The sequence below is a fragment of the Neolamprologus brichardi genome, chromosome 1, assembly GCF_056152115.1.
Source record: "Neolamprologus brichardi isolate AB-2024 chromosome 1, ASM5615211v1, whole genome shotgun sequence".
Classification (NCBI taxonomy): domain Eukaryota; kingdom Metazoa; phylum Chordata; class Actinopteri; order Cichliformes; family Cichlidae; genus Neolamprologus; species Neolamprologus brichardi.
This window is the reverse complement of record NC_142104.1, coordinates 13,212,410-13,240,000: the sequence shown is the minus strand read 5'-3', so window position 1 is coordinate 13,240,000 and position 27,591 is coordinate 13,212,410. Positions and strand designations below refer to the sequence as shown.

General features: G+C 38.6%; 1 long non-coding RNA gene across 1 annotated transcript in view; it reads left to right on the top strand.

Moving 5' to 3' along the window:
• The first annotated feature begins 187 nt into the window (after positions 1-187).
• LOC118453673 (uncharacterized) overlaps positions 188-27,591 on the top strand; it is a 109,439-nt gene continuing 82,035 nt past the window's right edge. Inside the window, exon 1 of the long non-coding RNA XR_004843391.2 lies at positions 188-435. This is a non-coding gene — a long non-coding RNA (uncharacterized LOC118453673). The remainder of the gene's footprint in view (positions 436-27,591) is intronic.

The following is a 27,591-nucleotide window of genomic DNA, read 5'->3' as shown; positions in this document are numbered from 1 at the left end:
GTGGGGGTAAAACCAAAACAATCTTACACTCAAGTCTTCAACCCAGGTTCAGTGGCATGCTCCAGTTTACAAAAATCAAGAAGTGCACAACCAACTAAATTGACACCAATTTTTTTTCCCACACACTACAAATGCATCATTAATCCCCCCTCCCAACCGGAACATTTTCTACCCGGAGCATGCGTGTTTAGGGAAAAATATGGCCTCGTTGGTCGTTGTTTGGATTTCACAAGGATGTCAAATAAAATGCAGAAATTTACAAAACATGCCATAAAACTATTGCAACAAAAGGTAGCAGTATCACAGAATGATTCCGTCAGCTGAAAAGTCATTCACTGCCAAATTAAGACTGTTTTAAAATCTGCATGTGAACGTCTCCCCACACCAAAAAAAACTTATACCAGCTGTGACAGAAGCTACAACGGCAACAGCACGGTAAGTCTGTTCCATTTTATTGTTTACAGAACAAGAAGCATATTTGTGGTCTTCTTTTGCGGACGGTTCAGTGAATTTTCATCGGAGCATGACGAAACTAGCAGTTTTGGAATCTGTGAGACAATGTGCCGCTTGCTTGGTTACATAAAGTCGAGCAAGTTTGCTGCTTTGTTGTTTGTCTTTAGGCACATTTTTTGTTATTTTCGCTGTTTGTTGGTTGTAGAAATTGTTTATATGAGCGTTTAGCTGAGATTCGGATATTTCTGTGGATACCTCGCATGCTGATATTTACATAAAAAACTTGACTTGATATAAACTGCAGCTCACCCCCTTCTGGGGGGTGCTGGGGCTCAAGACATTTGGCAGTATATATTGAGTATCGTGATATTAGATTTTCCTCATATCGCCCTAATGCCAAGCGGGTAATAGGTTTTAAGGGTTACTGAATGAAAAACCCTGAAAACCAAATTGAGTCGAGCTGAGCCGAGTTGGTACTAGTGGAAAAGGGCTATTACGTTTTGGAGGTAGCTGGCCTTCTTGCGTCTTTATCATGGATTTGGTTGCCTGTGACCTGTATATCTGCTATTCTGCCTTCTAGTAGCTCCTCCACTTCAGTCTGGATTACCTTCTCTCTCTTTGCAGCATTCATTATCAAGTCAGAATGACATTTCAACGTCCTCATGTAGATTTGAGGACATTGGTGTTGATGTCATTCATGTCCAGAAATGATGTTTGCGCCATTCTTGAATCCTTGTACTGTGTGTGGGGCATTGAGTCACAGGATTTCTTGTAGTCAATCCTGGCACTTCTCAGGTCACTCTGCCTGGCCTGGTCTCCTGGCCTTCTGGTGTTATTTTCAGTCCCTTTCTGATCTGTGCTCATGTATTGACTCATGTGCCTACTCAGCTGTATTTTTATGAGCCCCAAGAATAGCTTCCACGTTGTGGAGGCAAGTAATCGGTCGATAGTTTAATGGTGTCATACCCTTGTGCAGATTCTCCATAATCAGGATTGTCCTGTCCTATGTTAGTCGGTCCTGATGAGAAGCAGGTATTAGCAGCCCCCTTTGTTGTGTTGCTAGGTGCCATTTCTTCACCCAGTAGGGGTGGGTGATGTCAGATCGTGATGCTGTCCAGTTCTTCATTCTGGAGGCATGTAGTTGGATGTTTGCCTTTGCGATATTTACTGACTCTTGCTTCGTGAGGTTGCTGTGGTCTACTCTTAGTTCCCACCAGCCTTTTGGTGTTGATCCCAAAAAGTTGATTCTGTTCATCTGGACCCTATATCCAGATGAACAGCAGTGTTCACATTCACAAGTGACCTTACCTGAAAAGAACGTGTGAGAATCGATAGACTTAAATCATTTTTGGACAGATAAATAGACAGGCAAAAGGCATTTTATCCTGTGACCTAACTGCTGATTTACTACAACACATCCCTGACCTTGTGCAGATTTTTCCAGTCCTGTGATTTCTTTTTCGAACAAGTTAAATATCCGTGTGAGTAATTAAGCCAGTGGTTTTATTACTGGCCAATTAGTCTGATACCCACTCTCACTGAATTGCCTGCTTATCTGTTTCTGTGTTTGCACACTCTCTGCATAAATGTGCTGACACAAACACACACGCGCGCACACAAACACACACACTAACAGGCACAATCAGCATAAAGTGTGTATTCTGCTTCAGCATGGACCAGATAGAGAACATCGTGCTAAGTATGTTTGCTCTCCATTGGTGCTAACAGCTAGATAACAGTTAATACAATCACCAAAGTGACTGGCTTATCTTTCAGCTCTGTTGTTGAAAAGTTACTGGAAAAGTATTACAGCAAAACTTTACCATCAAAAAGTCAACGAAAGGGAAAACAAATGCATAGAACTATGTTCTTTTTAAATCTCAATTACCATTAAATGTTCACATACACAGGAGATTTCATAAATTCATTAAGGATATTAAAATCCTTAATGAATTAAATGAAACCACGTGTATGTGCTGTTTAACTTTCTGTTGCCTAGTCTCTGTAAGTACTTTCTCATTTCTCTGTTCCCTTGACTGTTGGTCTCAGTTCTGGCTGTTCCTTGGCCTGTTTCTTTTTTCTTTATTGTTTTGCCTTTGGAGTCCTCCAGTCTCAGAGCTGTATTAAGTGACATATACTCCATAAGTTGGGAGCAGAAGTTTGATTGAGTTGCATTTCATGTATGGCTGTGGTATCTCTATATACACTTTGGAGTAAAGGCGCAAGCAAATGCATTCACATTATTTAGGGGAGAAACTATGGTTCTGATACCACACTTTTTTAATCTTTTTGAAATACATTTTTGCCTCAATTATTTCTACTGCTACTCTTAGTTGCACTGCTTGTAATGTGAATATTACAACAAGTGTAGTGTTACTAACAAGGCTCCCAGCTCTTATACACTTATTGTAAGATTATATATGCACATCCATTCTTACACAGACCTGACAATTTTTTGGGGCATAAAGTAGACACTGACAGCTCACAGACAGATAAGGCAGAGCAGAGCAGCACAACATTGAGTTACAGATGGTAAGTGAGGAATATCCACAAATCTATTACATTCTAATGTATTCCAATCCACATTGCTCTGACTGTGGCTCATCTGTAGCACAGGATCCTTTCACACTGTGCACGCACAGGCAGCCTCCCCACCAATTATATAGCTTTCCAAGTTTGCTCCTCTGTTGTAAAAGATAATAAGGTTTCAGTGATACCACTAGCTTCCTTCTTCTTTTTGTCCACTTTACTGAAACACTTCTATGCATCTGTATCTGCTGATAAACTCAGATAGCCAAGTTCTTAAAATGCACTTCAGGGAGACATATATTGTGAAGATACTAAAGGTACAAACTGTTGCGAAATAAAAAAATAAATAAAGCTAAAATGAACTCTTTAATGCATCCTGTTCAAACCCTTTTGTGGATTTATTGGTGTGGGGAGAAAACAAAAACAAACGTAGTCATAAATAAGGAACCAAAATATATTTTTGAGTTAATGTTCTCTCTATATTGTCTACCCCCCCCCCCCCCCCCCCCCCCCCTTTGTGAAACTTTGAACCAGATTATTTGGGATTCTGAACTGGGTGGTTTTGTGGGGAGGTGGAAAGGGAGCTGGATGTAATATTAAAATATTGTTCCTACCTGAAACAAAGGGAGCATGGTGTACAGAATGTGAAAGAATACAGTAAATCTAATACACACTCTGCTTTTTTGATTTCCCTGTGACATTAGTCAAAACATATATTTATTTATATTATTAAATTTAGGTGTGCCTCTATTGGTACCACAACAGCACATCCAAAATGTGGCATTTTGTGTATTTAGTCACACCAACAATATAGGTCTGAGAATTTAAATCAGATTCTCATTTTGGTGAAAGATGAAATATGATAACTGGATGGATTATCAAAATATCAACATTATTAATCACCAGCTACTTGATTATCAAAAGGTTACCAAAAGGACTTTACCAATGTGCCTTTAAGAATCTCTTAACTTTTCTTCTCCAGCTACTTTTAAGTTATAATTCTTAAATGTCCAAATAAGCATTGCATAGTTTCCAGTTCCCATAAAAGAAATAATAAAAAACACCCCTAACAATTCCAATCAACTTTTGCAGTGTTTGAGTTTATATCTGCATTGTTTAGCATGATGATAAACATCAGCAAATTATTATTAATCCTTTATTTATCCAGGTAAAAAAAAATCTCATTTCCAAAAGAGACCTGGCAAATTACAATTAACATGGTGATATTAGCATTAAGTCAAAGCACTTCAGTACCTGTATAGTATATATAGCTTATAAAGCTGATAGTGTGGTCTCTGAATCAAAATAACAAATATATCATGTAATATTTTAAGGTAAGTAGGTTTTTTTGAAAATGATCTAAATAGAAGTCTAAGGAGCTTGGAAAGAAAAGTGTCTGGACTTCTGTAAGTTGCTTGAAGGCGTTTCACCTCTCATCTGAGAAGCTTCTTCAGTTCTAAGGTCAAATGGTGGAGAGTCCAGATTTAAACCCAGTGGGAGTTCCCCCCAAAGAGGGACAAAAGGACCCCCTGATAATCCTCTACCTAATCACATGAGCCAAGGTGTGAAAACGGGTGTGGGTCACAATCAGCCAGGGTTTCGGGTGAGCTCGTTGTGAAACCTGGCTCCACCCTATCATGTGATTTCCTGAGGTCAGATGGCCCAGGATGTGAGTGGGCGTTAAGGCATCTGGGAAGGGATCTCAAAACTGGATTATAGATGGCAGACAGTTGGTGTTGTAAGCCACCACCTCTGTTCAAAGATGGTCGCTCACAGTGGACATAAATCGCCTCTTTTACTCCTCTTTCAAACCATTTGTCCTCTCTGCCCAAAATGTGAACATTGGCATCCTCAAAAGAGTGACCTTTGACCTTTAGATGCAGATGAACTGCTGAGTCTTGTCCGGTGGAGGTGGCTCTTCTATGTTGTGCCATGCGCTTGTGAAGTGACTGTTTGGTCTAAATAGAAGCTATCCTGAAAAAAATAGCTATTGTTGGAAGAAAAAAGCTTTATTGGCTTACTGGCTCCAATGGTTAAACAATCAGTTCATAAGGGATGAGCAAAGAGGTTAAACAGGATAACAGAGATGGTTATTTGCTGAATCAGATTGTTTATGCCTGTTGTGTATTGTTACACAGTAAACAAGTACTTCTGCTTGTTTTGGTAGGGTGCATTGGTGGAAAGCTAATGAAAGAACACAGTTGGGTGGAGTTTCTTTGTTAGATTAAAAAGGACACACACACACACAGTGGAGGGCATTGAGGAGCCAGGCTCTATATTAGAGGTTTAGAGACAAAGTCATGCTCACTGCAACACTCCGCTGTGTAAGGGTAGAGAACGATCCACACAAATGAAGGGTGTAAAGAGGGTGAAAAAAATGCATCCGGCACTTTAATTTGCAAGCCCTCTCAAACAAAACCCAGCTTAATGAATTGGAAATTGTATCATCCACAGAGGAACATGGCCATAAATACAGCAGGGCTCGAGGTGAGCACTGCTTCGAAAGTAAAGCCATGACTGGTCCTGCATTCTGAATGATAAATGAGATGTAGAAAATGCACTGAAACAACATTGTAAGCAAAGTAGCTGTACATCCTATATTTAGCTATGTGTCCAAGTATGCTTAAGCGCACAAGATTTCTGTTTTTTGTATGTAAGTGCTCTTTACACTATTTTTAATGTAATGTATATTTAATGTAACACAGACACCTTTTGTAAAATGTGTATTTTTATATCAACATTTTTTTTTAATTTGCCTTGAAGTCATCCTGTGTCTTGCAGTAATGCGGACGGCAGTGCACATTTTGGCTCATAATCCACCATCAGATATTTCGTATGGCTCTATGTTTACATTGTACTTATTGCTTCATTGATTCATTTCATTCAAAATGTCAAGGTAACAGTAATCAATAAACCAGTCAATCAATCAATGTGTTTGTCTGGTATAAAGGGCTTTCTTACTAAGCTGGAGAGTCAGAGAAGTCTATAGGGCAGACCTGCAGAATAAATTTGTTGGTAGTGAAGACTGCAGAGATTTCATTGAAAGAAAAGCTGCACATAGTTCATGAAGCCTTTTTAGTTAAGAAGTGCACAATTCCTCAAAACAATGATGCAATGTGTGTCTGACTTTTCCGAAAACCTCACAAGTTATTTGACGGTAGTTGGTATCTTATCAATTGTGTTTCAGTGATCAGCTTGCTACAAGATCTAAAACATTAATTCGATTTTATAAAGTTTTGAAGCTTCAGAATGTAGTAAATGAGCTTTGTTTCAGACTGCGTAGTTTGGATTGTGAGTAGCAGACACTGTCTCACTGCAGCCTGAGCTGATGAGCTAATAAGCAAACTCCAGTGGTGACCATTTAACAACTGTAGAAAAAAAAGGTAAATTCATTGCGCTTGTCAAATTCTTTACACTTAATTAACATTGCTAGGGTTACGCTATTCATACGTGCCAGTTACACTGTCCAAAGAATATCTATCACTATTAAAGCTTCCCAGTTCAATTCAACAACTTGATGTGCAATGAAAAAAAAAAATACAATGATATTTTACATGCAAATTACTTAGGGTCTACATGAGATGCATTTCCTGTGATTTGATTAATTTTTACTTAATGTACGAATGCTGGCATGGCAGTCAAGGATTTCTCCTTGAAGAGTGAATTGCACTGAATCTGCTAATTATCTGTAAGGATTTACATGCTCTACAACTGCCCAGATTAATAACGTGTTATTTGAAATCAATTCTGAAAGACAGCCAGAGACGAGTGTTTTATAATTAATTTTAATAATGAATGGATTTTGGTTTAAAATCTTAGTTAGTTATTTCTTTTGTTAGGTAGGAGAGGAGTTCCTGGTGGGTTGAAGGAATCTGGGGGGGGGGGGGGGGGGGAGGAGCACAGCAATAGGCAGGCAGGTGAGCCACAGGTGAGTATTCCTTTGAAAGGTATGTGGTCTTGTATTGCAGGTTAGCTCAGAACTCTCCACAGAGCAGAGGAGTTAGGGACCTTTTCTCACCAGGGAGGTCACTGGAGTTAGAGAAGAAGGCAGGATTAAACAAAGCAGGAGGCAAACACAAAAGCATGAAAGACCCAGTTATGATCAAGGAGGTGACAATGATCTGGTGGAGAGTAGAAGCACAAGCACAAGTTTGATGAGGAGATGGAAATCAGGTGTGATGACTGAAGTTCATGAAAATCAGAAGCTCTGCCAGTGGGCAGGTCCAGTGAGAACAGCCAGCCCACAACTCCATCTGAGAGTGAGAGATGATATGAAGAGAAGAAAGACAAAGAAGTGGGACAAAAACAGACCGCCAAGACCATGACAAATGTAGATGCAACAATGAAACTAACCTGCATGTGTGTGGACTGGAGTACCTCAAGAAAATCCATGGTTAAGCATGTATTCAGTTTACTAGGCCTGAGCTTTGCCATACATGTTTCTGCACGTCCGATTCTTGATGGTCCAATCCTTGGCCATGAAAGGACGTGTGGTAAACTTAGGAAGGGAGAAGAAATACAAGGAAGAAAAGATAGGTTTGGAGAAGGTTCAATATAACATAAAGTTGACTGAAATGTGAAGTGAGGGAACAGAACAAGCTAGAGGGAGAAAGGAACAAATAATAAAAGATTGGAGGTGCAGTTGGACAGCATAGTGAAGAAAAATTTTGTTACTTAACAGTGTAAAAAAATATCTGGGAAGAAACAAAGTTAAATTAGTTAATTACTTGTACACTAGTATATCTGCATTACCTATCTTGCTACATTTCCCAAAAGGACTGGGTAAGCAGGACAGTGACTGTTGGAATTGAAGATTTATCTAGCATTTTCTAGTGTGACTGGTCTGTAGCTGTATAGTTAGTATGGTCAATGGAGGTCTTCAGCTGTTGGCTCATATTTTCATATTGGTCAACAAAAAGCTCATACTTTGTAATGGCTCTAGTTAATCTTTTAATAGCCTTTAAACAAGACTTCCTTGCATAATTGTTTCTTCAGGGCTTGTAAATTGGAGATTCTAAAGATTTTGTGAGTAAAAGCTTCAACTTTTTTATCTAAGTTCTTGCTGATTGTAGTTATATACTAAGGTTGGGGGATTGGATGAATTTATCAACCATCGACTATAGGCTGCGCCTTTTACCGGTCATTTTTACAAGAGCAGTTTATTTATTTATTTGCCCACCCATGAGTTAGTTTGCTAATAATATTGTTTTGGTAAAAGCACTTTGGATATTCTGCTGGTGAAAAGCTTTCCAGAGCTTGTTGATGGAGCTGCAGAAGCTGGTGATAGCCTAGTATACTCGACCAGATGGTGGACACATAAATGCTCAAGTAAATTAGTCGTGTTTGAGTCCTTTGTTGGCACTATACGTCTGCACAAGCAGCACACCCCTTTAGTTACATCCTCAGGTTTAATTATTTCATCCTGTTTAAAGCCAAAGAAATCCAGAATTGAAGACTTTGTGTTTTTTTTGTTTGTTTGTTTTTTTTGGCAACTTGTTCCTCCATGTTTGGACTTCTTCTGTGTTGTAATCGCGCAAATCAGTCCATGCATGATTACATTTCTCTGCCCATCAAAGGCTACGTTCACACTGCAGGCAAAAGCGCATCAAATCCGACTTTTTTGACCCTATGCGACCCATATCCGATCATGGTATGACAGTGTGAACAGCACAAATCCGATATTTTCAAATCCGATCTGGGTCACTTTCATATGTGGTACTGAATCCAATACATATCAAATTTTTTAGAAATCGACTGCTGTTTGAATGGTCATGTTGCATTAAATCCGTCTTTTACGTCACTGGCACAAGACAGACGCCAATTATCAGCACCGGAAAAGCGCCCGAGAAGACATCGTGAACGCTTCCTGGCCATCCAGTGTAGATGTTAGTGAAACTGTTGGGAAGACAACGTTAGAGAAATATAAACATTTTATTTGTACTGTATAATCTGCAGATTCTGACAGAAATCTGCAACTATCCTTTGAAGCACTGCTCCTCTCTAAAACAGCAATAAGGATAATTATTAGGCCATATGTAAATAACTTTATAACTTAAAGCAAAATTGGGAAACAAGTCTTTATATTAACGGCCATCAGTCAAACAATACTGTTTGCTCTTGGTCTAAACAGAGCGCGTTGTGTGTGACGTCTTCTTTGCGCAAGACGTATGCATGTGGGCCGCTTTAAGGGTTCACACTAGAGCGTGTTTGCTGTCACATTTTATTTGAAGTGTGAACAAGCAGACAAAAAAATCGGATTTTTTTTTCTAAGCTTTATTTTCATTTTTAAATTGAAAACCAAACAAACACACAAAGCAAAAAAACAAACTCACAGAAAACTCACAACTATGGGACAGAGCAAGTATCATCAAATAACCACAGCATGGCAGGCCATTGTGACCACAGAAGCACTCCCAGGTGCACACTCTTGTATCTATGCCTTTCAAGGATAACCTCAAACATCTGAAAACCAAACAGAGAAAATACAGGCATAATAATAATAATAATAATAATAATAATAATAACATTGATAATTACAGAAATTTCCAACAAACAAACAAAAACGAAAAACAAAGAACTCCAAAAAAAAAAAAAAGTGAGCAAAACAGAAAACACATCATGTGAACCCCTCCCACCATCCCCCCACCCCTTTACCCCTGTATGGCTCTCAACCTCATCACATTCATGTATCCAGACAGCCCATATTTACACCTATCTATAGAAACTCTCATGCACAGGAATCAACATCCCACACGATAAAACTGCAGCATTCAGGAAATCGAGTCAGGAGGGCCTAACCGGGGATCAACTCAAGGCAGACCCAGGGCTATTTGCGTCATCTCTATGATCTGTTAGGTCCAAAGACGGTAGTACTGACAGGAAGGGGCCCCAAATTTTTTCAAAGGTTCCATATTTTCCTTTTACACTATGCGATATCTTCTCAGGTGTGCAGTAGGACGCTAGCTCATTAATCCAGTGTCTCAGTGTTGGAGAATTTTCAGATTTCCAATGTAGCAGAATACATTTTTTCACTGCAGTACTCGCAAGTAAAATAAAATATTTCTTATGATAATTCATATTAATAGAACCTGTGTCACCTAGAATCCATAGTTTTGGGTCCAGTTCGATTTGGATCCCCATTACCCTTGAGATTATTTCAATGGCCCATCTCCAGAACTCTTCTATCACTGGGCAATTCCACAGCATGTGCAAGAGATCACCATCTGTCACCTTACATCTCAAACATTTGGGGGAATAATTATTATCAATTTTATGTAACCTATAAGGGGTATAATATATCCTATGAAATATATTAAATTGCATTTGCCTGTGATTTGTAGAAATTAACATGGTCTGTGCCTGTTCCAATAAATGGTGCCATTCTACCTCTTCATAGACATAGCCCAGGTCTGTCTCCCATTTTCTTTTTATAGACGCTTTGTTATGGTCAGATAACTTTTCATTGATAATAGCATATATAGAAGATGCTATTCCTTTTATTGACTTCCATGGTTTGGTGCAAAGATGCGTTTCAAGAGGAGTTTCTTTTGGTATCTCGGGGAATAACCCTTTGGATTTCTCTTTGACCCAATCTCTTATTTGTAGGAATTTGAAGAAACTGTGTCCTGGGAGTTTGAATTTTTCCTTTAGTTGTTGAAAATCAATAAATGTATCATTATTGTATAAGTCAGCAACAGTTTGAATATTTCTGTCCTTCCATCCCCGCAATATTGGGTCAGCAATATGATGAGAGAGATCAGGGTTGCCCCATAGGGGTGTCCTTCTAAGAAAAGAGATATTTATTTTCAGAAGTGAGTGGGATTCCTGCCAGGCACAGAAGATGTTTAATATTATCAAATTGTTTGTGAGCTTGGATAGACATTTTTTTGTACCCAAAAATAGAACATCTTTTAATGGTATGGGGTTCACCTCATGTTGTTCAATTGGAACCCATCGAACCTCACTCCTCTCTGCATGTAGCCAGATCCAAATTGATCGGTACTGGGAGGCAAGATAATAGTTCCTAAAGTTTGGTAAATTAAGTCCTCCCCTTGAATATGGGGCCTGTAGTGAGGAGAGTTTGACTCTTGGATTTTTCTTTTGCCATATGAAAGAAGTTATGAGTTTATTAAGCTCTTTGAAGAAACTTTTAGGAACATTTGTAGGGAGACATTGAAATAAGTAAATAAACTTAGGCAAAGTGTTCATTTTAATAACATTAATTCTCCCTATAAGAGATCATGGAAAATCCATCCATCTCTGAATATTAAGTTTGGTTTGCTCCAACAGTTTGATATAATTTAGTTTGAATATTTGATCCTCAGATTTACCAATTTGTATACCCAAATACGTAAACCCATTATTACACCACTGTAATGGGTCAGTAAGAGCTCTAATACGGCTATCTTGTATATTTAATGACATAATCTCACTTTTGGTATAGTTTAACTTGTATCCTGAGGCTGCACTGTATTCTTTAAGACACTTCATTAAAGAGGGAATTGATTTAAGAGGGTCCGTTATATATAGTAGGAGGTCATCTGCGTATAGAGAAAGTTTATGTTCACTTGTGCCAAATTTGATTCCAGATATGGAGGCACTAGTACGGATGGCAACTGCTAGTGGTTCGATTGCAATCGCGAAGAGCAAGGGGGAGCTTGGACAACCTTGTCTGCAGCCTTTAGTTAAAGAGAAAGTGCCTGAGAGCATATTATTTGTTATGATATCGGCTCTGGGGGCATTAAAAAGTGTCCTAACATAGCGGGTGAACTTCTCTCCAAAGCCCATAGCTTCCATCGCCTGAAATAGAAAGTTTGGCTCAATCCTGTCAAATGCTTTATTAGCGTCCATGGAGATTATTAGTAATGGGTCTTGGTTTTTTTGAGCAGTGTTCAGTATATGGAGCAAACGTCACACATTATCTGCTCCATGTCTGTTTTTAATGAAGCCTGTTTGGTCGGCCTTTATTATCTTAGGCATAATGTCTTCCAATCTGAGTGCAATTATTTTAGATAATATTTTATAATCTGCATTTAAGAGGCTGAGGGGTCTGTAAGAGTCACGTCTCTGTTTGTCCTTGCCCGGTTTTGGCAGTAATGTGATTGTTGCAATTTCCAATGATTGTGGTAATTTATTATTTTCTAAAGCTTCTTTAATCATATTTGTAAGTGGTGTCAATAATTTATTATAGAAAGCCTTATAATAATCAACTGGGAATCCATCTGGTCCAGGGGTCTTATTATTTTGTAAACACTTGAGGGCTCAAAGAACCTCCATCTCAGATATATCTGCATCAAGCAGTTCTTTGTCCTCATTATATAATTTAGGAAGGGTTATTCCATCTATAAATCTTTTTGCAGCAGTACTGTCGACCCCTTGCTCAGATTTATACAAATCTTCATAGAACCGTTTAAACTCTGCATTTATGAGTGCTGATTCATCAAGACGTTTATCAGATGTTTCTTTCTTAATTTGCCAGGCCAGTAGTTTACTTGTTTTGTTTCCAAATTCGTAGTAGTGATATCTAGTTCTGGCCATGGCTGCTTCCGCTCTGCTGGTGCATAAATTATCATATTGCAACCTTGTTTTTGTTAATGTATTGAGGTATTCTTCCTTTTTGGTAGCAATATATTCCTGCTCCAAGTCAATCTCCAATTTAGTTATCTTCTCTCTAACCTTTTTAACCTTATTGGCACCGTATGACATAACCATACCTCTCATATAGGCTTTGAGAGCTTCCCAGATATTGGCATGTGAAGAGGAATTTGAATTGGCATCTAGGAATATTTCAATATTAGTGTTCATATATGAAATAAAATCAGAGTCTCCTAGCATATAATTTTTAAACCTCCACCTGTGGGTTGCACGTTGCGACATATTGGTAGCCCAGGAGAGTTTAATGGGATTATGGTCTGAAAAAGTAGTTGCTAAGTAGGAGCAATCTTTCACTGTTGCCGTCATATTTTGTGGTACAAGAAACATATCAATTCTAGAGTGTGTATTATTTACTGGTGAGAAAAAGGAGAAAGAAAAAATCGGATTTGATCAAAAAATCGGAATTGACTGTACCTGTCACCTGTGCAAATATATCGCCTGTCGTCATTTATTGGTCTGATGAATGTCGTTGGAAAATTTTACATATTGCCCAACCTTAACATATACATGTATGAAATGTTTGACACATGTACTATGTCTCAATATATTTTCTATGTTTAATTTTCTGCTAAAGCTGCTCTTTTGGGGGTAGAATTCTGTTCTACTTCATGCACCCTGTGTGCTATTAACCCTGGATGTTCTAAGTGCTGAGGAACTAATCACCCCTTTTGACTCAACATACACTAATATCCTGGACTGTGTTGCTCCATTTAGGATTAAATACAATAATCCACTATCAGAGCCCTGGTGGAATGATACTCCCTGTGCTTTCAGATGAACATGTACAATGTGAGTGGGAGGAAGATAAGCTCAAAGTCTGCCTTTGTGTGACTTCGTATCAAAATAAGAGAGCTGTTAACAAGTGTTAAATCAAATATTACATCTAACTGTTTCTCCAATATTCATAGACCTTAGGTTCTTTTCAGGTTTGGAATAAAAACTTGATAGACAGATAATGCAGCTTTTATAACACCCTGCATGAGCTTTGAAAACGTTATTCATGTGTGTGTCATTTCAAGTTGCATTATAACTACTGGAGAGAAACCAGAGAGAAACCTCTCATGTTTTATGTCACTGAGACACCCTGTCTGTGATTGTCTATCTGTCTATCCAGCTATGGATGCATGGATGGATATTCTTTCAAGTTTATAAAGCCAATTTGTAAAATCCATTTATTAAAAGACTCACATACCTCAAGCAATTCTCTTTCCAGCTCTTGAAATGCATTTGTAATTCTTTCCTTCCCCTCTCCACGCTCTTTATTAGAGGACCAAATAGCAATTGGTGGGTGAACTCGGATTTGTATTCCTTCAGCTCTAATTAAATTTGTTCTGGTAATACAAAAGAAAAAAGCCATCAATAATAAGAGCAAACAAACAAGTGGGGTGCATGCATAAAACAAGAAGAACAAATCTGCTTTGGGGCTGATTGTGTGCAGATGTGATTGATACAAAGTAACTCTCCATGATGAAAATGAGTAAATGAAGAGGTCTGATTTAAATTTCTGTTGTTGTTTTTTTTGTTTTGTTTTTTCTGTTACTTGTTGTAACACTTGTGTTAAAGCTTCCTTCATCATTTCACGATGATGAAAAAATAGATTATATTTCATATACTCAACAATAATTGCTAAGTTGAAGCATTCTTTCTTTGCTAGTTGAATATTTATAATACCCCAATCCCCCATGTGTTCCTGCTCAAAGTTGGGTCCTCTCTCAGACATGTTGCTCTACGCTCTGCACTCAAATGAACAGAGACCTCTAATGTTATCAGGGCTTGCAAAATCGCTAGCCTGATGTCCCGGGGCTAGCGATTTCTCCAGTCGGGCTAGCTATATGATAGCCCGACGGGCAGGGCTGAGATAGATTTTGGTAGCCCGACTGGAGAAATCGCTAGCCTGACCTGATCTCCCTCTTACCACTGGGACAACTTTGGACTTCACCTTCCACATCTGCTCCAACCATCCATTTCTGTCACCCCCTGTTAATTCTTGTTTTTTCCAGTGCTCCTTGTTGCTGTCAGTGGGAAATGCTATCCTGTGTTCTGCTCTTTATTAAGCAAATAAGTGTATATTATAATTATTCCACTTATTGTTTCAGTTGGGTATCTTATGGCGATATATAATAAAACCTTTGATCTTATTGAGCAGGCCTCTCAGCATCCCTGTTATTTTCTGGAGCTACAGTGGGGCAAAAAAGTATTTAGTCAGCCACCGATTGTGCAAGTTCCCCCACTTAAAATGATGACAGAGGTCAGTAATTTGCACCAGAGGTACACTTCAACTGTGAGAGACAGAATGTGAAAAATCCATGAATTCACATGGTAGGATTTGTAAAGAATTTATTCGTAAATCAGGGTGGAAAATAAGTATTTGGTCAATAACAAAAATACAACTCAATACTTTGTAATATAACCTTTGTTGGCAATAACAGAGGTCAAACGTTTACTATAGGTCTTTACCAGGTTTGCACACACAGTAGCTGGTATTTTGGCCCATTCCTCCATGCAGATCTTCTCAAGAGCAGTGATGTTTTGGGGCTGTCGCCGAGCAACACGGACTTTCAACTCCCGCCACAGATTTTCTATGGGGTTGAGGTCTGGAGACTGGCTAGGCCACTCCAGGACTTTCAAATGCTTCTTACGGAGCCACTCCTTTGTTGCCCGGGCGGTGTGTTTTGGATCATTGTCATGTTGGAAGACCCAGCCTCGTTTCATCTTCAAAGTTCTCACTGATGGAAGGAGGTTTTGGCTCAAAATCTCACGATACTTGGCCCCATTCATTCTGTCCTTAACACGGATCAGTCGTCCTGTCCCCTTGGCAGAAAAACAGCCCCATAGCATGATGTTTCCACCCCCATGCTTCACAGTAGGTATGGTGTTCTTGGGATGCAACTCAGTATTCTTCTTCCTCCAAACACGACGAGTTGAGTTTATACCAAAAAGTTCTACTTTGGTTTCATCTGACCACATGACATTCTCCCAATCCTCTGCTGTATCATCCATGTGCTCTCTGGCAAACTTCAGACGGGCCTGGACATGCACTGGCTTCAGCAGCGGAACACGTCTGGCACTGCGGGATTTGATTCCCTGCCGTTGTAGTGTGTTACTGATGGTGACCTTTGTTACTCTGGTCCCAGCTCTCTGCAGGTCATTCACCAGGTCCCCCCGTGTGGTTCTGGGATCTTTGCTCACTGTTCTCATGATCATTTTGACCCCACGGGATGAGATCTTGCGTGGAGCCCCAGATCGAGGGAGATTATCAGTGGTCTTGTATGTCTTCCATTTTCTGATGATTGCTCCCACAGTTGATTTTTTCACACCAAGCTGCTTGCCTATTGTAGATTCACTCTTCCCAGTCTGGTGCAGGTCTACAATTCTTTTCCTGGTGTCCTTCGAAAGCTCTTTGGTCTTGGCCATGGCGGAGTTTGGAGTCTGACTGGTTGAGGCTGTGGACAGGTGTCTTTTATACAGATGATGAGGTCAAACAGGTGCCATTCATACAGGTAACGAGTGGGGGACAGAAAAGCTTCTTACAGAAGACGTTACAGGTCTGTGAGAGCCAGGGATTTTCCTTGTTTGAGGTGACCAAATACTTATTTTCCACCCTGATTTACGAATAAATTCTTTACAAATCCTACCATGTGAATTCATGGATTTTTTTTTTCACATTCTGTCTCTCACAGTTGAAGTGTACCTCTGGTGCAAATTACTGACCTCCGTCATCATTTTAAGTGGGGGAACTTGCACAATCGGTGGCTGACTAAATACTTTTTTGCCCCACTGTATTTGGTTGTAGCTGACCTTGCATCTTTATCAAGCGTCCAGTTAGAATATGGGATACCCAGGTACTGTACTACCCGAATGGCTGAGCACCAAGGGAGAGACCGTCCACCCTTCGGAGAAAGGTCATTTCTGCCATTTGTATCCATGATCTCGTTCTTTTGTTCAGTACCCAGAGCTCATGACCGTAGGTGAGGATAGTGACATAGATCAACTGGTAAATCAAGAGCTTCGCTTTTACATTGAGCTCGCTTCTCATCATGATAGACCGGTACAGTATCGACATCACTGCAGCTGCAGCACCAATCTGTCTGTCATTATCCTGCTCCTCTCTCCCCTCACTTGTGAACAAGACCCTAAGATACTGGAGATACCTCCACTTGGGGCAATAACTCGTTTCTGACCTGAAGTGCGCACTCCACCTTTTTCTGACTGAGGACCATTGCCACTTCACACTTGGCTGTGAACCACTGCAGTGGGACCTGAAGTGGGACCACAATTTGATAAAGCCAACAGAACCACATCACCTGCTAAAAGCAGAGGTGAAATTCAGAGACAACCCAATTCAGATTTAACGCCCCAGATCTCCACGCAACATTGTAGAGGAATGTCAACCAAGACAGACCTACAACATCCATATCCTTCAGGAACTCAGGGCGAACCTCATCCATCCTGGCAGCCCTGCTGCCAAAGAGTTGTTTGACTGCCTCAGTGACCTCGCCCCTGGAGATGCATGAGTTGTCCCCTTCATCCCCAGACTCTGGATCCTATACAGAAGATGTGTGTGTCTGTGTCTTGCTATTTCTCCTCAACAGTTGCCCATAGTGGACCTCATCACAGAAAACCGGAGTGCAACACAAGGAAAATAAAAAAGAGGAAAATGCCCCCACACTCCCTGGTCTCAAGGAACACGAACCAAAAACAACTGCCACGGATGTTGCAACAGCCAGTCAGTTTATTAAGTTCCAAAAGGTAGCGGGCGTGAGGGTGAGCATGGCCAAAACAACAAACAAAACTCTAGAAATGAAATGCAACTGGCTTACCTACACGGAGAAACCCAAAAGAAAAATACAGGTTTCTTACCTGCCTCCCTAACCAAAAACAGGAGAAAAGGTTCGAAAAGAAAATGGCTTCTCACCCCTACAGCTACTGAGTAAAAAATATTGACAACTATTTACAACAAACTATTTACAACACAGCCAAAAGCTTCCAGAACACAGATTCACACGCAGCCACATGCACAGTTCGTTGGGAACAGGAAGTAGGCGGGGGCGTGCAGATTGAGAAGGGTCCTCATTTATAGCTGGCCTCTCCCAGTCCTCCACCAATGGTCAGCCTCCACCTGGAACTCACATGGCAGCAATAACACAGGACACAAACTATGCCACCCTCTCGTGTGGCAGACAAAAACACAGTGCAAAATATCCATAACACTGAACCATAACAGCTCTTTAGGGATAGGACCTAGCCACTGGTACAGATATTTTATTGACACCTGGGTCAAAATTAAAATCCAAGAAGTAGAATCCTTCACTGCTCACATCAACTCAGTTCACCAGGGAAGACAGAAAGGATAACAGTTTGCCATTTCTGGACTGTGCCGTGCACATTTAGGAGAATGGAAACCTCAACATTGAAGTTTAATGGAAGCCCATACACACGGATCAGTACTTACTCTTTGACTCCCACCACCCTCTGGAACGCAAACCTTGAGTAATCAGGACCCTACATCATCAGGTAGAAAATGTTCCCTCTAAGCCAGAAGGGAAAAGAGGGAACACACTTGTAAAGAAAGCTCTTAAAACATGTAGTTATTCTAATTGGGCTTTCATCAAATCAGCAAGGTACAAAGAAAAGAAGGTCAGACACCAACTAGGGAGAATCAGAAGGACAAAAAGAACAATATTGCTATCCTTTATGCAGCAGGTTTATCAGAGGAACTCAGGAGAGTCTTCTCCAATCACAACATCCAAGTGTACTTCAGACCCAGCCACACACTCAGACAAATCTCCCAAACACAAACCTAACTGTGCTGTACAGTGCAGCAAGGAATGCTAAGACCTCAACATTGGAGGGACCAAACAGCCACTGCAAAAAAAAGCATGGCACAACATAGAAGAGCCACCTCGATGGGACAAGACTCAGCTATTCATCTGCATCAAAAGGACAAAGATCACTCTTTCAAGGATGCCAATGTTTTGGACTATATTTGTTGTTAGCATATAAACATCAGTAGTAGGTGTTTGATGTTGGTGAGTTATTCATTAATCTTTACATTTTGTCATTTTTAGAATCAATAGACAAGTTTCTAAAAAGCCGTAAAACCACCTTCATCTTTCACTATAAGATAATCTTTACAGGTATAAAAGCTGAAAATAATCATCAAAATATCAATTGCAGTATCTCTGTTGATGAGTTTTACCAGAAGTTTGAAACAGAAAATCAGTAATTTAGTAGGTACAGGAACACAATTACTTGTTTTCAAACATTTGCTCCTTTAGAACTTTTTTGCAAGCATGGAAGTAGATATCGTTATTTCTTCTACTTAGTTTATTTTGTGGTTCCTTTCAACCCCAAACTAATAGGCTTATGTACTGAGGCACAGCTAATGGAGACTTCATTTGAGCTCATGCTGACAAATCTAAACTGAAGCCAGCCTCAGAGAACCTCTCCAAGACCTGTGCACGGTGGGATTCATTTGATCTCACTCTACATCTCACTGGTGGACATGAGGAAGAGAAAGTGTTTTCTATTAGTAGGAAGCAGAAAATGAAGAGAACTCAGACTCACACCATGCTCTCTCAGTAAGTATACACAGAGGTACAGTTTTTTTTAAAAAAGTAGTAGAAAAAGAAATTCTGTGTGCTTGGGAGTATCTGCAGAGGTATGTACTCTTTACAAAGCTATTAAAATATTTACTTATTTAAAATAAATTTAGTGTGGCCCCAACCTTCATGTTGTTTATTATTTACCAACCAGATATCAACCAGTTGTGGCAGGACTACCATAAAGGTACTGTACTGCTATTGAGAGAAATTCTGTATCCATTATCTTGCTCGACTACAACTTGGCATTTGAAATAGATGCAATGTCTGTGATTAGTTGGCAAGCCTCTGCACCACCTGAGCCTAGCTGCGAACATATACAAATTTGAGAATGTCCTGAAAATACTACAGCATATCAACATAACTGTAGATTGCTACAGTTGCAGCGGCAGTATGCCTACAGACACATTGTGCATTGTGTATTTGTGATCTGAACATCAGACACTAGACATTACCCAAGCTTGACAACTAAATGATTGAAACAAATGTGCGCCCCTTAGCTTGATTAATGTATTATGTTCCATTAATGTAGGTAGTGAACCAACATGAAGTCAGCCAGACGGCTGCCATTTCAAATCCCTTACAGGCCAAGAAAAAAAAGAAGTATGAATAAGTTGTAGGCATTTGCTGGGAAAAATAAGCTGTCATCTTTAATGGTATCCAGAATGCTCTACAGCAATGCCACCTGACTTGAATCAAATGAAAATGAATCCTTAATATCATTATTCCTGCAATTCCAGATAGTTTCGTATAGATTCAAAAAGAGTGTATATAGTAAAGTTAAAAAAAGGGAAAAAGAAGAGTAAAAAAAACCACTTTCTCCTTAGCTTTTTCTTAGCCATTATCATAATTACTGGTAAGCCTACCCGCTCCTTTAGTCCCATTGGATGTTATATCAGATAGGATTTAGGGTCAAAAATTAATTGCCAAAATACATCTGACAAATACTTCAACAGTATCTCATGTCAAGATGAGATGGCAGCTAATTGATCTGTGTCACACTTTGGATAGTAATTGATTACTTAAACATAATGCCTCTAAAGCATTACTCAAGGTTCTTAAAAATAAAATGCAAGCAGGAGTACTAACAAGCCGCTTTTTAGAAATGACCTATGAAATTTTCTTTTATGCGAGGACAATTTACTTCATATTTATTTCAACTCCTTTCATCCCTTCTGCAGTTAATGGCTACCACTCCTTCTTTTCTGCGCTTCTTCCTGGCTCTCCTTTCCTCTGGTTCCCTCCTCCCTTCATTTACTTTTAGCGCACTACACAAGCTAATCAGTGTCTAATCTCACTTTTAATTCACTTCCTATTAACCTCTTGATAGCTTTTGTTTTACCATTACCCCTCCACACACAAACACATGCTTAAATTACCATTTGAGCTAAATAGCAGTTTATTTCCACATTATGACAGCGATATTGTGAGTTAATTATAAGGTGCAAATGAACATCACAGCAATTAGTGAAGGAGGCAAAGGGAGGGAGTGGATGCAGAAGACCGCTCATAAGGCCAACTGCTATTTGTTTTCCACATCCTAAGCTTACTGGGACCAGTTCATTTTATTGGCTGTCAAGGATTTTTTTTTTTTAAGCAAGTACCTCAAAGATGTGTTCATATTAAAATGAAAAATGACTCCTGTCACTGGTGTGACAGGGGTAAAGAAGGAAGTTAGTTGACAATGTTTTTAATCTTATAATCTATCAGAAAGTTAAGGTGGATAAATGGGTCAACAAAAGTTATCTATCATAAATAGCTAAGCAAGTATTTTTTAGAGATTTTTAATTTGATCTGTTTTATAGCACTTTGTTTTGTGCTAGTATTTCATTTCATAGTTTCTATACTTTTTTTTTTTTGTTAAAAAGCTTTTTTCTAATGGTAGTTTACACTATATAAGGTGACTTACCACCTAAGCAAGACAAAAAAACTCCATCTTGGTGAGTGAATTATCAAGTTAGAGTTTAGCTAAGCTAATGTAGCTAACTATAGTGTTGGCATGACAGCCAGCACAGCGTCTTGCTAATGTCTCTGTGTCTGTTTTGTATGGGCTAAATTGTGGTCATAAATCATTTTTACTTGTAAATCAAATGCGTATTTGTGAACTGAGTTTTGTAACCTTGTAAACCAAAATATCTGAAAATTTTATGTTTGGGCTGTCTGTAGATGAGAATTTGTGTGTGTGTGTGTGTGTGCGTGTGTGTGTGTGTGTGTGTGTGTGTGTGTGTGTGTGTGTAAAAAAAAAAAAAAATAAATTTAAAAAAAAAAAAAAAAGATTTATGTTTGTAAAAATATTTACAGTTAAAAGATTTTTTGTTAAGGTCTGGTTGCACACACAAAGCAAAAACCATGTGTAAAACTCTGCGCTCAAGTTCCTTCGCGTGCAAGTTTAAAGTTACAAAGTACAAATCTTGACCCAATGTTTCTTCCTTTCAGCTGATTGGTCAGTGTCATGTCAATCACAAATTTAACAATCCAATCAGAAAACAGATGGTTTTGGCTGTTGGAGAGGTGCTTGAACTTGAGTGAAAGGAATTAAACAGCTGTGTTATTATTATTATTATTATTATTATTATTATTATTATTATTTTTATTTTTATTTTTTTTATTTTTTTTTTATTTATTTTTTTTTTGTAAAAATCCTACTGATACCCACTTTGTAGTGGCATTGTTTTGTTTTTGTTTTTATTTGTATTTATTTCTAATCCGGAGTAAGGTTTACACCATATACCACTGATGTTAAGATTTTATTTCAGCGTGCAGTAAATGCAGTCTTGTAAGTTATTCATTGTGCTTCTGTATTGCAAAATAAAGTGTTATAAACACTGTCAAAGCCTAAAGCTATTTCCTTGTACTCCTACATCTTTTAGTGCCTACCGCTCAAACCTAAGCACTGGTCCTCTATTTTGTAGCGGGTCTGAGGACATTGCATTGGTTACACCTGTATATTGTGTATTTTTATGTTTCAAAAATATTTTAATTTTATTTTTATTTAGGTCTCATTTCTGAATCTTTTCTTTAAATACCCTTGCAAAAAAGAACAATCACTCAAAGAAATTAAATCCAAACCACAATCACAAGTAGGATATGGTGAAAATAAAACATAACCAGTCAAAAAAATGCTTGTTCTTTTGGCATAAACTTCTTTTGGTCATATATTTACGTACGCACATTTATTTAATTTGTTTCTTGATATTTATTTACAATGAGCTGAAGTAGCCATGGTCTATTCTGGACAAATGGAATTTCAGTTGGTTCTCAGAGGAGACTATTAAAAACCTGTAGCCTAATACACTTGGTGTTTTTCATTCTTCCCACAGCACTTAACTGCAATTTACTTGTAAATGTTTTAGTGTACAGGGGGTTAACATGAGTGTTATCCAATGTTCCTGTCTCAATGCAAGGTCTGGGATTGTGCATAATTAGGCAACTGACAGCTGCAGACTATGCAGTGACAAACCTATGTGAAAGGGTATTTATTAACCTCATTTATTAACCCAAAAAATACCAAACTGGCAGATTTCTGTGGGGTTGTATTATTTTTACTCTTTAAACTCCAGATTAGGCACACATCAGTAGCTTGATATGTATGTCCAAGAGCAGGCAGAGACGTGAAGAGACTATTCCTTTCAAATGCCTTGGGAAAACCATCTACCTTATTTTCATTTCCAATGACTGGTGTTAGAGGAGGAAGGCAGGACTTCAGGGAAACAAGAGGCTTAATTGGCTGTGCTGATGGCAACACACTTAAAGTTAGAAGTGCATGAGGCATAGATCGTAGACCTGGGCCAGTTCCCAGGTGAGGACTCTGCTAGAGGCACTTTATAAGTCTCAGACCAATTTGCTGTGAATAGAGAGAGGAATATAAAGAGGGAGCAAGAGGAAGATTGGGATACAAAGTAAAATTATACATAAAAATCATGTCATTTGTTTGTCCAAAACTTCCATCTGCCTTTCATAAATGTTCTTTAACTGCCAAAAAAAATACCAAATATAAGTTAATTAAGCCAAGACAGTTCTCAGTATTGTAAACTCTATTATGCAGGCTTGAACAGGTCCTTTCTTTCTTTTTTTTTATTTATTCCTTTATTCCTTCCTTCCAATGTATATTGCCTTGCATGGTACTAGTTGAAAGTTGTTGTGGAACACTTGATAAATATCAAATTCTATCCAGACTGGAAATTACAGTGCATTGGAGTACATGATCTGTGCAATTTATGAATCCCGTTCTGTGTGTTGTCCTTATACTTGCAGTTTTTTGTGGCGTTTTGTTAGTGTTTATCCATCCATCCATCCATCCATCCACCCATTTTCTGCCATTTATCCGCCCTATGACAAAGTCACAGGATAAACACTCTAAGCAGAATTGCCAGGGCCTTTTTCTCTCCAGCCACCTCCTTTAGCTTTTCTTGTAGGACACAAGACAGCCAACAGATATAATCTCTTCATCATGCTCTGGACCAACTCCGAGTCTCCTCCCAGTTGGACATGCCTGAAACACCTAATATAACAAGAAGGCATTTTAGTCAGATGGCTGAACCCCCTAAACTGGCATCTTTGGAAGTCCTCACTCTATATCTAACTGAGAGTCCAGACAACTTTTAGAAGAAACAAATGTCTTCCATTTGCATATGTAATCTCATTCCTACCCACAGCTAGCTCATGGCCATGCTTAAGGGTGGAAATGCAGACTGAGAGGTAGCTCGACAGCTTCGTTTTCATGTTCAACTATCTCACTCATGAGCATGACACAGAAACAGTTGAATTTTTGCACTTGGGACAGCAAATCTTTCCCACATAGGAATGGGAAAGCCACCCTCTTCAAGCTGTGAACCATGGCCTCAGACATGAAGGTGATTCTCATTCCAGGTCCTTTACACTCCGCTGAAAAACAACTTAAGTGCAAGCTGAATGTCACCATTACAATCTGAAACTATCAAATCTGACACCTTCCAACCCCTCGGTGCATTTTTGTCTAAATGAATTTGTCATGACAGAGGTGCTTGGAACATTATAAAACCACATTAAATTATGATTTGTGAAAATTTTACTATTTGTATTATTATTTAGTGATAATAATGTTAAATCCTAAGGTCAGGTTAAATACTTACTTTCTTATTTTCTTTGGCAAATAAGGTAATGCCACAATTCATTGCAATGCACAATGCATTTATGAAGAAAATGAGTGACAACTCGCAAAGATCAGTAATTCATAGGTGTGAATTGCCACAAAATATTCCATCTTGTGCATAACTTGTATGTTCTGAACATAGGAGAGCACTGACAGAAGCTGCACATACTGAAGCATCATCCACTAAAACTTCTCCTAGAGAGCCTGCTGAACATAGAGCACTATTCAACAGAACTGCTTTGATGGCTCTATGTATCTTATTTGATATAGTGATTGAAGTTTGTGCTGTTCATGCAGTTGTTAGACCTAAGACATACTTTGTATCCAAAGGCATGATTGCTATCTCAAACAATATGTGGCTTTGTTGATTGCCTGTAGTTGAGGATTTTGCAACAACCCCTTCTGCACAACCTTGCTCAGCAGTTCTTTGATGGTTTCTAAGAGATGTGTGCAACACAATGCGCATGGATGGGCCTGTCATTCTTTCAACTCTTTAATGGTACCGCAATCCATATTCTGTCTGGTTTTTTCTTTTAATCCATGTACTTGGCTATAAGAGTTTTTCAAAACATGGCTTTGGCCTTTATGTTAAAGCCATGCTTTGAAAAGAGTCTGCATGTCCTTTGAAAGTGTTCAGACTAGTGGGAAGTTCTTCACTGGTAGACAAAATTTGAAGGATTGTTTGTGCTTTTTTTCTTTGTTTAGAAGAGAAAGACTGTAGGCTAGTTGGTGCCACCCTTATAGCTAAAGTAGACAGATGTCTTTACCTTACAGAGGAGAAACCCCCAGGGTTAACCAAGGTCTTGAAAACTATTACAAATAAATATTACATGAAGGTCCATGGTGTAGCGCTGCACTGAAGAACCTAGTTCCAACTTAATTTGACCTCACTGGCAAATTCCAGTAAAAGCAAATTCCTAAAATGTAAACACATTGTTGTTTTCTAAAGATACAACAATGAACAAATCTGTTCAAAACGTATAACAAACATAACAAATGCATTCCCCTGCTGTATTTTCTTTTTTTTTTTTCAGATTTTTGCTGTCAAGATTTATGAACTGTCTCATTCGATTTGAATGATGGGTTTCATATATGATGATGGGTGTACCAGTCTGTGTAAAACATTGATCTTTGTAGTCATTTTTCCTCTTTTCTGCTTTTTTGATGTCAGAAGTCAGAAGAGAAAATGCATAACCTACAAAGTGAGGAATGAAACCCTTTGGTGTTACTCTGTGAACCATGTTTCACATAAAATAATATTCTTCTCTGAAGTTATGAATAATACAGTGTAAAATATAATAACTACGGGTCACCTATCCCATCATGGCAGTGTACCAGTTTGTCCATGTGTACTGTAAACCAAAATTAAAGACATGAACTGTATTTTTGTTGGTGGATACATGGAAATCAATAATAAATAGAAGAAACTGTTGGGATCTGTGGCTGACTACTGGTAGGGATTTGTAGGGGTTAATGTAACCATCTTTCATCCCATATTTGTCATTATAACTCACAGAAGTGGAAGTCAGATGACACATGCATACAGTGTTAATGTTTACAGCTTTGCAATCCAACAACAACACTCGCTATGTTTGTATCAAAATACAAAAAGAAATTTAGTCCATCATTAATGCAGTAAGTTTACTTCAAGGTGGGAAATATTGATTGTTTAACTGAGGTGTCCTGGTGATCTAAAATGTTGCACATAATCAAACATGGTTGATGTTTGGGGTTTTTTTTGACACTGTGGTTGTGGATTTATTTGCCTTTTTACTTGCTTTCAGTGTCTTTGATTTGGTCTTTGTTTAACATAATTTTTAATTGCATAAAAGATTTTAATTTAGTAATACTGTTACTGTTAGTAGCATTGCAAAGTACATATTTTTTAACCTCCTTATATTTGTTTCTCCAGTAATTTGAAATAATTCCTTATTCTTGCACTGTAGAGCAAACATGTCTGTTGTACCAAAAACTTGAGGAAATCAGTATATCAGATCAAAAAAATCAAAACTAAACTAGAAACAAAAACTCTATATCCCCACTTCCTGCCACTCACTCCTTTATTCTGCCTCTTAACCAAATTCACCACTAGTTCTCCTACTGTTATGACTTGTATTTAAAATAGTTTATGAGTGTGGGCTGTGCGATAGACACATTTAACTGTATGTCTCAAAAACTGTAGATCAATAACAATTCCATTATTGTTGTACTGAAAGCTGGGCTGAATTGTTACAAACTGAGTTTTTGACTGTTTTTCCATTCAGTTGGGCCTTTGAACCCTGTGTGGGTACCTGCATTATTGTAATGCCTCAGTAGTACTTTGATGATGAATAATAGATAGGCCAGGTGTGGCATGATGCCTCCCAGACCATTCGTGTCTCAGGAAAACCATAGACTAGGAAGTAGTGAACAAATTCTCGAGAATAGAAATCTCACTGGGGCAATAAGTATCACCTGGTTTGTGAGTAATAAAAGAGAGACTTGGGAAGAATATTTTTTTTCTTTTGCATATTGCATGCAGTGATAATACGCTAAAAAATTTAACGCAGAGTTTTTGGTAAAATCTATTTTATTACTCCAAATGCTATTAACTAGGCTCAGTATTTTTATCATTGGTTTTATGTAAGTTTAATTTGCTGTTCAAAATTTGGCTGGTCAACACTCATTATACAAATACAATGCTGAAAAGTGCCATGTTTTAGGCTCTTTTATCTTTCACATGTATAATCCCATATATATCCATGGGCCAATAATTCTCAAACAATATTAGGACTCTAGATCCTGTTTCGTGCTGTGCAGATCAAACATCCATCTCTGAAAACACAATTTGCTGGCAACGAAGCTACAGTGAACTTTGTAGTGGAAGAGACTTGCTGTAATTTTTCTTTCCTGGTAAAGCAAAATGGTGAAAAGTTAGCATCAGGAGGAATGTTTTGCTGGTGTGTTTGTTAAGCATGTCCTGGAGCTGTAGGGAGCAGTGTACTGGGAAAACGGCACATTATGGAAAAAGTGAGGGAGGAAAGTGGCAGAAGGGAGGGGGGATCTTTGATGAGGCCCCGGGAGTGTCTCTAATGAGAAGCAATGTGAGAGAACTGCGTCTTTCTTTCACTGCAAACAGAACTGTGTGACAATGTTATAATGAAGCCAAAGACATAACCAACGGCTGTAATTAAAAATCACAAAATCACCATTCTGCTTCATGCCTTCAGAAATGCAAACTCC